The sequence below is a fragment of the Hemiscyllium ocellatum genome, chromosome 23 (genome assembly GCF_020745735.1).
Source record: "Hemiscyllium ocellatum isolate sHemOce1 chromosome 23, sHemOce1.pat.X.cur, whole genome shotgun sequence".
NCBI lineage: Eukaryota > Metazoa > Chordata > Chondrichthyes > Orectolobiformes > Hemiscylliidae > Hemiscyllium > Hemiscyllium ocellatum.
Genome location: NC_083423.1, coordinates 11,147,042 through 11,159,979, shown reverse-complemented (window position 1 = coordinate 11,159,979; position 12,938 = coordinate 11,147,042). Strand labels below are relative to the sequence as shown.

The 12,938-nt window shown below is 42.7% G+C and overlaps 1 protein-coding gene across 21 annotated transcripts in view; it reads right to left on the bottom strand.

Moving 5' to 3' along the window:
* The window catches only part of celf2 (cugbp, Elav-like family member 2), an 850,872-nt gene that overhangs the window by 556,524 nt on the left and 281,410 nt on the right, over positions 1–12,938 (bottom strand). The window contains exon 1 of one of the 21 annotated variants that reach the window (XM_060842647.1): positions 7,829–7,862. The exons of the other annotated variants lie outside the window; for them this stretch is intronic. The gene's annotated coding sequence lies outside the window, so the exon portion shown is untranslated. Of the gene's footprint in view, positions 1–7,828; positions 7,863–12,938 lie in introns of those variants that run through there. 21 annotated transcript variants of the gene reach the window in all.

The window sequence follows — 12,938 nt, the reverse complement described above, 5'->3', positions numbered from 1 at the left end:
CTCCATGAGAAGGAGATATTTACTTGGAAAGAACACCCAATCCACTTAAACAGATGAGTCAAATATTGATGAAGGGAACAAACATTTAAGACATTGAAAGACAAAGCCTTGCAATCCTGCTCTCTGGTTATTATAGATCAGTGTAGCTTGGCACTCAACATGTCAAGTGATTGCGGAACAGCAAAGGGAACAGAAATGTTCAATTCTATCGCTTAACAAACACAACACAAATGCTAGTACGTCAAACTGAACCATCAAGGATGTTACATTTAGATTTCGCAAACTGTAGTTCAAGACATAGGGCTGACATAAAGAAGAGCCATGAGGTTTATTCCCACTCAGAGGGCCACATTATAGGGCATGACAATTAGGACAATGCTGTCTAAATTGGAGAGTCATAAGGATGAGTGCAGACAGATGATAAAAAGCTGTGGAGGACAAAATGGTTCTTGAGCTGCTGAGTACTTGGACTTACACAGAGGTATACAAAAGGTCACTGATGATAGGATATATAGCTGTTACAGAGTTTGGTTTGATTTACCTTTGGGATCAAGAATCTTTCCACAAATTTAAGAACAAACTGGCTAGATTCCCTGGCTTTCTCATGAAGTTCATCTTTTCCCTGATCTTGTGCAATGTGCCAGGATCAGCAGGGCTCTCTTTTATTTCAATTCAGACTTCATTTGATTGCCTTCATATGTGAGTGGCGATACTTTTTTTGATTCTACTCCTAACATCTCTTTAATTGGTCACGTCTTCACAAAAAAAAAAGTCTCTCCTGCAACACAAGCAGAGAAACTTTGCATCTTTGAAATCAATAGTTCAAAGGAAACTATCGAGGCTTGGGATTTGTGCTGAAATTTGTCAAGCCATTTTACATCAACTCTGTTTCCAACTGCCATCCTCTTCCAATGAGGAGAACCAGGCAATGTGGCTCACTGTTATGCTCTATTTTGCGGCTGGATGCATGATTAGGAAATGTTCAAGTGTGCGTACCCTCACTTTATTGCATGTGCCCCCTTATCTACCTTTTTTTCTTTATTTTTCCTATTCTTTGTATCTAAGACGTTGTCATGTGTGGACGACATTGCAGACTTCACTGCAGTTCTTTTGTAACTTGAATACAATTGAGAGTGAACCAAATTCTAAAAAAGGTGTGAGATGGACTCATTGCTGCTCTTAAACCCACTAAAGTGAAAGGGTAGTGGAGATTGACTCTCAATTGGGATGTCTAGATTAGAGTAGTGTTGGAAAAGCACAGCAGGTCAGGCAGCATCTGAGAAGCAGGAAAATCGCCATTTCCTGATGAAGGGCTTCTGCCCAAAGCATCGATTTTCCTGGTCCTCAGATGCTGCCTGACCTGCTATGCTTTTCCAGCATCACTCGAATCTAGACTATAATCTCCAGCATCTGCACTACCCACTTTTGAGTCTCAACTGAGATGAACAATTTCCCAGGTCATTAGGAGTGAACTGGCACTTGGCATGGGACTAAAACAGGATTTTCTATGCTCACTGTTTGAAGTCAAAGTTTCCAGCTCTTACGAGAGAGGGAGTGCATGCAAGGGAGCCCACACAAAGGAGAGATTGCTATACATTGCAAATTTGAGGACACCACAACTTTATCTGGCTCACCAACAACTGGAACGAAAATCAGGAATGCCAAGGTGAGCTGGAAATCATAAGCTTGAACTTTCTTGTGGCTAACACCCAATACTGCAGCAGGGATGCACAGCACCTTCAAACAGAGAAACACCATAGAATCCCTACAGTGTGGAAACAGGCCCTTCGGCCCAGCAAGTCCACACCAACCCTCTGAAGAGTAACCCACCAGATCCATTCCCCTACCCTATTATTCCATATTTTTGGATCATTGGAATCTCTTCTGGGCTCGAAGTGATTTGTACAAGGATGGATTGCACCTGCATTGGATGGGGGACTAATATACTGGCAGGGAGATCTGCTACAGCTGCTCAGGAAGATTTAAACTATTAGAGTGGGGGGTGGGACCCAGGAAGATAGTGAGGAAAGAGATAAATCTGAGACTAGTACAGTTGAGAAAAGTAGCGAGTCAAACAATCAGGGCAGGCAGGACAAAGCAGAGACCGAGGGAGGACTGATAAATTAAACTGCATTTATTTCAGTGCAAGAGGCCTAACAGGGAAGGCAGATAAACCCAGGGCATGGTTAGGAACATGGGACTGGGATATCGTAGCATTTACAGAAACATGGCTCAGAGATGGACTGGACTGGCAGCTTAATATTCCAGGATACAAATGTTACAGGAAGGACAGAGAGGCAGGAGAGGAGGGGGAGTGGCTTTTTTGATAAGGAATAGCATTACAGCTGTGCTGAAAGAGGATATTCCCAGAAATACATCCAGGCAAGTTATTTGGGCGGAACTGAGAAATAAGAAAGGGATGATCACCTTATTGGGATTGTATTGTAAACCCACAAATAGTCAGAGGGAAATTGAGAAACAAATTTGGAAGGAGATCGCAGTTATCTGTAAGAATGATAGGGTGGTTATGGTAGGGGATTTTAAGTTTCCAAACATAGACTACCATAGTGTTAAGGGTTTAGATGGAGAGGAATTTGTTAAGTGTGTACAAGAAAATTTTCTGATTCAGTATGGTGGATGTACCTACTTAACTCTATTTGCCAAAACGATCTCATGTAAAACTTGTAAAAGGTGTAAAACTTGACCTACTCTTGGGAGATAAGGCAGGGCAGGTGACTGAGGTGTCAGTGGGGGAGTGCTTTGGGGCCAGCGACCATAATTCTATTCGTCTTAAAATAGTGATGGAACAGGATAGACCAAATCTAAAAGTTAAAGTTTCAACTTGTAGGAAGGCTAATTTTGATGGTTTTAGGCAAGAACTTTCAGAAGCTGATTGGAAGCAGATGTTCGCAGGTAAAGGGAAGGCTAGAAAATGGGAAGCCTTCACAAATGAGATAACGAGAGTCCAGAGAAAGTATATTCCAGTTAGGGTGAAAGGAAAGACTGGTAGGTATAGGGAATGCTGGATGACTAGAGAAATTGAGGGTTTTGTTAAGAAAAAGATGGAAGCATATGTTTGGTATAGACAAGATAGATCGAATGAATCCTGAGAAAAGTATACCTTATATTTTATGAAAGTATAAAGTATACTTACGAGGGAAATCACGAGGGCAAAAAAGGGGACATGAGATCGTTTTGGCAAATACGGTTAAGTAGAGTCCAAAGGGTATTTACAAATACATTAAGAAAAAAAAAAGGGTAACTAGGGAGAGAATAGGGCCCCTCAAAGGTCAGCAAGGCAGCCTTTGTGTGGAGCCGCTTGAGGTGACGTAGATAAAAAAAAGAGTATTTTGCATCAGTGTTTACTGTGAAAAGGACATGGGAAGATACAGAATGTAGGGAATTAGATGGTGACATCTTAAAAAAATGTCTATATTACAGAGAAAGAAGTGCTGGACATCTTGAAACACAAAAATGGATAAATCCCCAGAACCTGATCAATTGTACCCTGGAACTCTGTGGGAAGCTAGTGAAGTGATTGCTGGGCCTCTTGCTGAGATATTTGTATCATTGATAGTCACAGTTGAGGTGCCGGAAGACTGAAGGTTGGCTAACATGGTGCCACTCTTTAAGAAGGGTGGTAAGGACAAGCCAGGGAACTATAGCCAGTGAGCCTGATGTCGGTGATGGGCAAGTTGTTGGAGGGAATCCTTAGGGACAGGATGTACATGTATTTGGAAAGGCAAGGACTAATTAGGGATACTTGACATGGCTTTGTGTGTGGGAAATCATGTCTCAAAGTTGATTAAGTTTTTTGAAGAAGTAACAAAGAGGATTGATGGGGGCAGAGCGGAGGACGTGATCTATGTAGACTTCGGTAAGGGTTTCAGCAAGGTTCCCCATGGGAGACTGGTTAGCAAGGTTCTCATGGAATACAGGGAGAACTAGCCATTTGGATACAGAACTGGCTCAAAGGTAGAAGACAGAGGATGGTGGTTGAAGATTGTTTTTCAGACTGGAGGCCTATGACCAGTGGAGTGCCACAAGGATCAGTGCTGGGTCCTCTACTTTTTGTCATTTACATAAATTATTTGGATGTGAACATAAGAGGTATAGTTAGTGCGTTTGCAGATGACACCAAAATTGGAGGTGTAATGGACAGCGAAGAAGGTTACCTCAGATTACAACGGGATCTTGAACAGATGGGCCAATGGGCTGAGACGTGGCAGACGGAGTTTAATTTAGATAAATACGAGGTGCTGCATTTTGGGAAAGCAAATCTTAGCAGGACTTATACACTTAATGGTACAGTCCTAGGGAGTGTTGCTGAACAAAGAGATCTTGGTATGCAAGTTCATAGCTCCTTGAAAGTGGAGTCGCAGCTAGATAGAATAGTGAAGGCGGCGTTTGGTATGCTTTCCTTTATTGGTCAGAGCATTGAGTACAGGCGTTGGGAGGTCATGTTGCGGCTGTACAGTACATTGATAAGGCCTCTTTTTGAATATTGTGGGCAATTCTAGTCTCCTTCCTATGGGAAGGATGTTGTGAAACATGAAAGGATTCAGAAGAGATTTACAGGTTGAGGATTTGAGCTATAGGGGAGGTTGAATAGGTTGGGGCTGTTTTTCCTGGAGCATCAGATGGGTATATGAATAGGAAGATTTCAGAGGGATATGGGTCAGGTGCTGGCAGGTGGGACTAGATTTGGTTGGGATATCTGGTCAGCATGGACGAATTGGACTGAAGGATCTGTTTCTGTGCTGTACATCTCAATGACTATTTACCACTGACTAATGCACCTAACCTATACTCCCCCGAACACTATGGGCAATTTAGGATGGCCAATCCACCTAACCTGTGCATCTTTGGACTGTGGGAGGAAACCAGAGCACCGGGAGGAAACCCACACAGGCACAGGGAGAATGTGCAAACTCCACACAGACACATGTCTGAAGATGGACTCGAATCCAGGTCCCTGGTACTGTGAGGCAGCAGTGCTAACCATTGAGTCACCATACCGCCCTATTAAGAAGCCCAAAGCTAGCAAAGATCATTACTATCCAGATGTTTGGTCCCTGTTAAACCAAATGAACAAAGTCCCCAGAATGAGTCCAGTTGCCACAACCTTCATATGTGTGCAATAATTCTTCACAAGTATTATTTCCATTTGAGTGGAACATTAACATCATATTTAAAATAAGATTTCATTCAACAATGGCATTCCACACAAAATGGTGTGTGGATAACCGCCCAAGCACTAATGAACACATTAAAAAAAAACTGCACATTAATTAAAACACCACACAAAAAGAAAAGGAAAACGTACAACAGGAACAATACACAAAAAAAGTGTCTAATCTGGGACTGAAAAATCCCTTGGGTTTTAACTCAGTTCCTGGGTTCATTCAGTAGAGACATGAATATTTTATTTTGGCTGCCAACGTGCTGATTATGTTTGTCTGATGCTGCTGCCTGATACACAGTAAGCTGATTCCATATTGTGGACCTCTCCCCCCACCTAGCCAGCTGCGTGCTCGAGTGAAACAAATTGATTGTGAAGTTAGACATTTTTTTTCCTCCACTTCTCATTTCGTGAGCGTTGACAGTTGCAAGCAGGAAAGGATGAATATGTTAACATTTCCATTGTCACACTTGGTTTTGTCCCAAAAATTGAACGTGAGGCATGGTGCCAACAACTTTCACCCGCTTATTGCGAACAGATGGGCTTTTGGAGAGAGCAGCTTGCAGTGTGAGGGCAGGTGGTGTTGCACTGAATTCCAAATGGTTAAGTCACTTTGTCTGTGCTTGGTTCACTCTGACCCAAGAATCTCAAAAACATAGGTTTGGGGGATGAGAGTTTACCACCCCAGATTGAAAATTAAATACAAACCTTTCCAAACTTAGGACAAACAAACAACACCTTGTATCCCCTGAAGCAATTTTTGGAGTTATAATGGGCACTGCCATTTGGGTTTCTCCATGAGTGTACCAGCTGTCCACGTGCTCAGTAGAGTGGCTTTATTAGTCATGGGCAATCAGAAGAAAAGATCCAACGAATGGACAATATAAAAGCTCAGGAAGTGCCATAGGTTCAGACAATAGAAGAGTCTGCACATGGATCGGTGTGATGTTTTTGTGACAAACTCAGCACGCAGGCAGAATACATGGGTCAGGAAGTGGGATACGTTGGGCAGAGTTCACAATCATATCAAATGATCCGGGTTGGTGGAAAAATCCAAACCTTGTGAAACAAAGAGGATGAGCCTCAGTCTAACATTTTCCCCAATACTTACACAAATGGGCTGGGGAAGCTTGGATAGACATCAAAAACATGCTGGAAAAGCTCAGCAGGTCTAGCTGTGTCTGTGGAGAGAATTCAGAATTAGCGTGTCAGCCCAGTGACCATTCCTCAGGACTGGATGTTCTGAAACCTTAACTCTGCTTTCTCTCCATAGATGCTGCCAGACCTGCTGAGCTTTTCCAGCTTCTGATTTATAACATCTGCATTTCTTTTGGTTTTTAAATCGAGGGCATACACCCATTGCTGTTTATGCCAAAATAACTCCAGGATCCATTTTGGTAAGACAAACCAGGGCAGGACTTACATAGCTAATAAGAGGACCCTGGCGAGTGTTGTTGTCCAGAGAGACAGAGGGGTTCAGGTACACAGTTCCTTAAAATTGACATCACAGATAGACTGGATGGTGAGGTTTAAAGGTAAGAGGGGAAAGATTAAAGAGGGACCTGAGGGTCAACGTTTTTTTTTACACAGAGCAAGTACAAGAATGAGCTGCCAGAGGAAGTGGTGGAGACTCATACCACTAAAACATTTAAAAAGGCATCTGGATGGGTACATGGACAGGGAGGGTTTAGAGGGATGTGGGTCAAATGCTGGCAAATGGTTGCAAGATCAGGTTGGGAGACCTGGTCAGCAGAGATGGGTTGGACCGAAGGGCCTGTTTCCCTGCTCTATGACTCTATGATCCAGCATTACTTTCTGCAGGAATTGGCATACCACGTGGTTTTGGCGAGGTTGAGACAGAACAGATTACAACATGAATGTATTGGCCCTGAAGATAATTCAGGATAGGCTGTTACTGTCACACAGTAGCAGCAGCAAGATCCCGATAACTGTCAATGTTCTCCCTCTTGACTCTCAATCCTTTCACTCCTTGGTGGCTCAAAGAAAAGTTTCCTCCATTTCCTACACACAGCAGCACAGAACCTTTGAAGCTTCTGGGCTCCTTTCTTTCAGCAAATAAAGTGAGCACCCAATGAACAGAAAAGCTCAGAGGCTGTTCAATCTCCTGCAGACTTCAGCAGTATTAAGTCCACTAAAGTTCACTGCACTTCCTTGGAACTCCGCATCTTTGTTTCATGAGTAGCCACTTACCTGTGGGACCATTTACCCTGATACAAAGGGTACGGGAAATCCGACAGAGACACACCGCTATTTCAGTGGCAGCGGCATTTTTGTGCTGCTGCCACTGAAATAGCGTTGTCTCTCTGTCGGATTTCAAAGAGGAAAGAAACTGAGATCATAAAGGGAGGACATGAAAGGATTTACCTTTTAAAGTACAGATTCCAAACTAAATGGCTTCAGTGAGGATTATTCAGGCAGAGTGACTGAATTCTCACAACAGTCAACATGTTGTTGCCTCTTTGTAACTTACCATGTGTACCTTCATATCAGTCAGTTCCCCAACTGCATCAAGAAGCGTATTAAGTATTATTTGATAAGATCAAAAGCCAACAATAAGAATTCTTACTGAGTATTACTCTAATACCTTGTCAGCCACTAACTGGAAAACAAGAATATAACCCTCACCTTGCTAAATGGTTTGGAGGTTCTCTTCGATTCGCTGGCACACACATAGGCATGGGCCCACGCCAACATCAGCTGTGGGCGGTTTACAAGGATTTAAATGTTGCTGTAAAGACAGATGTGTTGTTTTCATCTCATACTCATCAGGACAAATGCAAGAATATCAAATTTAAAATCATTGCAATAATTGAAACTACAAGAGAGATTATTGCTAAACGAGTGGCTCATAACATAGCTCTTGGGCTGAATGTACACTTGCTAGAAGTGACATATGCAGACACTTGTTCTCTAAACACAAGCTTTCTCCCCCAACACACCAATATCCCCTACCCCCCCCCACGCACCCCCCCCCCATTACTGCATAAATGCTGTGCCCTCCACACTTCAGCTTCAGCTCTGACAAAGAGTCATCTAGACTAGAAATGTCTCCAGCATTTCTTGTTTTCAGTAAAAATTCTAAGACTTGCAGTAACCTGCTCCTAAGATGAAGCCTGGAGCTTCTTTATTGACTTATCCAGGAACATGGAGGGCCCATAGTTCCATGTTGTCTTTCTTCACAGCAATGCTTTGGAAATAATCAACCTGAGATGGCCTGATACTGAGTTCTCATTCCTTTCACTTTGAGCGTGGAGCAGTTTACATTGAGTCATAGAGTCTTTAAGCATGGAAATAGACACTCGGTCCAACCAATCCATGGTGACTATAATCCCTAACTAATCTGGTCCCACCTGCCTGTGCTTGGCCCATGTCCCTCCAAACATTCATTATTCATGTACTTATCTAAACATCTTTTAAACGTTGTGACTGTACCACTGCTTCCACCACTGATTCTGGAAGTTCATTCGATACATGAATCACCTTCTGTGAAAAAGAAAATTGCCCCTATGTCTTTTTTTAAAATCTTTCCTCGCTGACCTTAAAAAATGCCCCCGAGTCTTGAAATCCCCCACTCCAGGGAAAAGACCTGCCCTTCACCTTTCACCCTCATGTAGGATGAGTATGGAGGGAGCTAGTGATATTATCATTGTGTTATTAATACAGGAACCCAAGTAGTATTCTGGGGGCTCTGGTTCAAATCCCACCATGACAGATCATGGATTTTAAATTGAATAAAAATTTGGAATTATTAGTCTAATAATAATGACTACAAAACCATTGTTAATAGTCAGAAAAGCCCATCTGATTCATTAGATGTCTTTTAGGTGAGGAAACTGCTGTCTATCCTGGTCTGGTTTGGCCTATTTGGAATTCCAAACCCAATGTAGTTGACTTTTAACTGTCCCCTGGGCAATTTGGGATGGGCATTTAATGCTGGCCTGGTCAGCGGTCTGCAACCAGTGAATGAGCACTGTTACCTCACAGCACCAGGGAGCCGGGTTCAATTCCTGTCTCGGGGACTGTGTGTGGAGTTTGCACATTCTCCCTGTGTCTGGGTGGGTTTCCTCCCACAGTCCAAAAGATGTGCAGGGCAGGTGAATAGGCCATGCTAGATTGCCTATAGTGTTAGGTGCATTAGTCAGAGGGAAATGGGTCTAGGTGGGTTACTCTTCGGAGGTTCGTTGTGGACTGGTTGGGCCAACAGAAATTGCTGGAAAAGCTTAGCAGGTCTAGCAGCATCTTTGCACAGAAATCAGAGTTAATATACAGGTCTAGTGACCCGTTCTCAGAACTGTTTCTCTGTTCAAATAAAACTTTTGGACTATAAAACCTGGTGTCATGTGATTTTTAAACTTAAAACAATCTACACATCCCGCATGTTAGTCCAGCCCAGTGGGAATTCTAGTCAAGCTAATGGGGGAGTTTCCAACACTGGCTCAGAGTATCTGAGAAAAAATGCAGTTTCCACTCAATGACCTTCAGCACTTTCTCACTGCCATTTTTTTGCAATCCTGCCACTGTCTCCAAGTTGATTTCATCTGAAATCAAGTGCGTGATGAACAGAAATTTCCCTTGGCTAAGTATTGGAAAAACTGAAGCCAATACAAGGGCTAATCCACTCTCTCATCATCCAAACCAGCCCTCGTTTTGGCAGCTGCCTGAGGCTGGAACAGACAGGAGGGTGTGGTCAATCAGCTCACTACCATTTCAGTTTTAGGCTTTCTCTCTGACTGATAACATCCTTCCACAAGATGCACTTATCCCTCCATCAGCAAAGACTTAACAAATGGGGCACTTTCTTCTGGAAAGATCAGATTTGGGGGACACCGGACTGGCAACGTTTTAGGATTGTGAAGGAGTTTTAAATCAGATAAACATAGAGGTGCTTTCACTTGTAATGGGGCCCGATATCAGCAGTTATAAACACAAAGTCACAAAAATATTCAACTAATATTTAAAGAGAAATTTCTACACCCACAGTGTGGTGAGAATGTGGGACTCACTGCTGCTGCACAAAGTGGTTGAGGTTAATAGGTTTGATGCATTTAAAAAAAAACACTCCAGCAGAGAGAAAAAAATTAAAGGATATGTTGGCAAGGCAATATGAAGGGTAGGAGGCAAAGTTCAGTCAAATAAAAATGGTCAGTCAGTGTTGTAGATTCATGCACAGGTCGTTCTACTATAACATGCATTTTGTTAACATGAAATCACTGTAACATGAACTATTTGGTGACGCTGTTTCTAAAGTGTGAACCTTTAAAACATATTGACTGTGACATGAATACGTTGCCAACAATCGATGTCAGTCAAATCTCAGATAGAGAAAAACAGACTATAGGCGGGAGGTGGAAGACCTGGAAAAATGGTGCATTGAGAACAACCTAGCTCTCAATGCCGGCAAAACCAAGGAACTCATTATTGACTTTCGGTGGGATGTTACTCACACCCCCCTACACATTAACAGCACAGAGGTGGAACGAGTGGAGAGTGTCAAGCTCCTGGGAATGGTCATCCACAACAAGCTTTCTTGGATTCTTCATGTGGACACACTGGTTACAAAGGCCCAACAACGTCTCTTCTTCCTCAGGCAGCTGAGGAAATTTGGCATGACAGTGAATATCCTTGCCAAATTTTATAGGTGCGCCATTGAGAGCGTTCTGTTTGGATGCATCACTACCTGGAATGACAACTGTACCATTCAAGATCAGAGACGGTTACAGAGAGTGGTGAACTCGGCCTGGACAATCACAAAGATCAACCTCCCATCTATAGATTCCATCTACCAGGCCCACTGTCAAGGAAAAGCCACCTGCATTCTCAAAGATCCATCCCATCCTGGCAATGTTATTCTACAACCCCACCACCGGAGAGAAGCCTGAACACACGCACCAGCCGGTTTCGAAAACACAGTTTGTATCCTACTGTTGTTAGAGTACTGAATGGCCTCACAAACTCTTAACATTCACCTGTACCTGTGTTTTGGTTTTTGCTGCTGTTTACCTATTATTCACTGATCTATGCTACTTAACTCTGATCTGCCTGTATTGCTCGCAAGACAAAACGTTTCACTGTACCTCGGTACACGTGACAATAAATCCTATTCAACACTTTAAGCATTGTATCTAAAGCGCAATTCTTCTAAACCATGGGCTTGCACAAGAACGCAACCATTGCATTATAGAAGAACTTATTTTGTTTGAAAATGAATGACTTCAAGATGACAAATTTCCTGGTGGGGTCTCTTATCCTAGGGTTGAGCATTTTTTTTCCTGAGGATCATAAGTCTTTGAAATTGTCTGTCGGATACTTCGAATATTTTTAAAGACAGAGGCAGAGATTCATCACAAGGAAGGGGGTACAAAGCAAGTCGGGGGAGGTGCGAACGTGGAGCAATCTGAGCCACCATGATTTTATTGAACAGTGGAGAGCTTCAAAGGGAGAATGGCCTACATCTGAACCAGCACATCTTAGTCAAATGGGAAGTTCTGGCCATTACATCAATTGTCAATGCAAGTAAACTAGACATGAGCAATCTGCCGCTACAGTAAGTGAAACCACAGCTAAATTCAATGCATCAGAACTGACGGTGTGATTTTTTTTTGCCAGCATTGTACACCATTTACTGACTATAGCCTTTGGGTTGACACAAACAGATTTGACAATCCATGCAAGAATTATTTAATAACGTTAGCAGTTGCTTGCATTGTGCACTTTTCAAACAGAAAAAAAATCAGTAAAATGCCCGCTGATACTTCACTATGGAAACAAACCTCATTGCAGTATCAGCAACCGATTCCCTTGCTCCCCCCCACCCCCCGCCACAATTGACAGTTTGGCAAATGACCACCTGTGAGGATAATCCATTCACAGCTTGATCGACAAAAGATGCTGCACAGTAATTTTTCAGGAGGGAGAAAACCAAAAAAAAACACAATTAAAGCTTTGAAGATCTCTTCATTGTCAATAAAAAGACCTTACGTTGTGCCACTTACAATTGTGAACTATCCCATTTACAATGGTAAGTGCAGGTTGCAAATGTCCACAATTCTACTCCCACTTGTTAAAGCACAACTACTCACATCTTTAAAAATTAAGATTTTTTTTGGAAATTGCAGTGTGCAGTTCTTTCAAAAGCATTGACGATAGTTGTATCAAATTCCGTAGTCTGGTAATGTGTGGGATGGAGCTAAGCGCAATGGTTATACAGATATGCCAAACTTCAAAAATTTAATCTCAATTCCCAAACAAACTTAAGCCTATGATAAACAAGCTCTAAAAACTCAATTTTTCAGACAGATCTCTAAATGGTGTTTCTCACGGGCTCCCTGCTCTTAACCCAACAGAACATGTGATCTGACAACTCATTCATGTGACATCTTGAAGAGGTGGCCGATTACCCCTTTAATCTGCTAACCTCCCCCACCCCCCAAGACCCCAAAAGTTCCCTTTCTCTTGCGTGGCTGCTATGCTGAGCATCAGTAGCTAAGCCATGACGATGTGAGGGCTGAGGGTGGGAGGAGACGGCCTTTTCGTGGATCGGCTTCTGGGCCAGGCCAAGATGGGTCTCAACAGGACATGAAGGGGCTTGTTTTTCAGCATTATGCCAGTGCTTGGGTACACACCAGCATGATAGTAGGAGCTGAGATGCATCATCAGTCCGGAAACCACTACCATAATTTACGTTTATGCTTCTTAGGTAAGATTATATTAGGCTGTTTATTGTTTTTTTTCATTC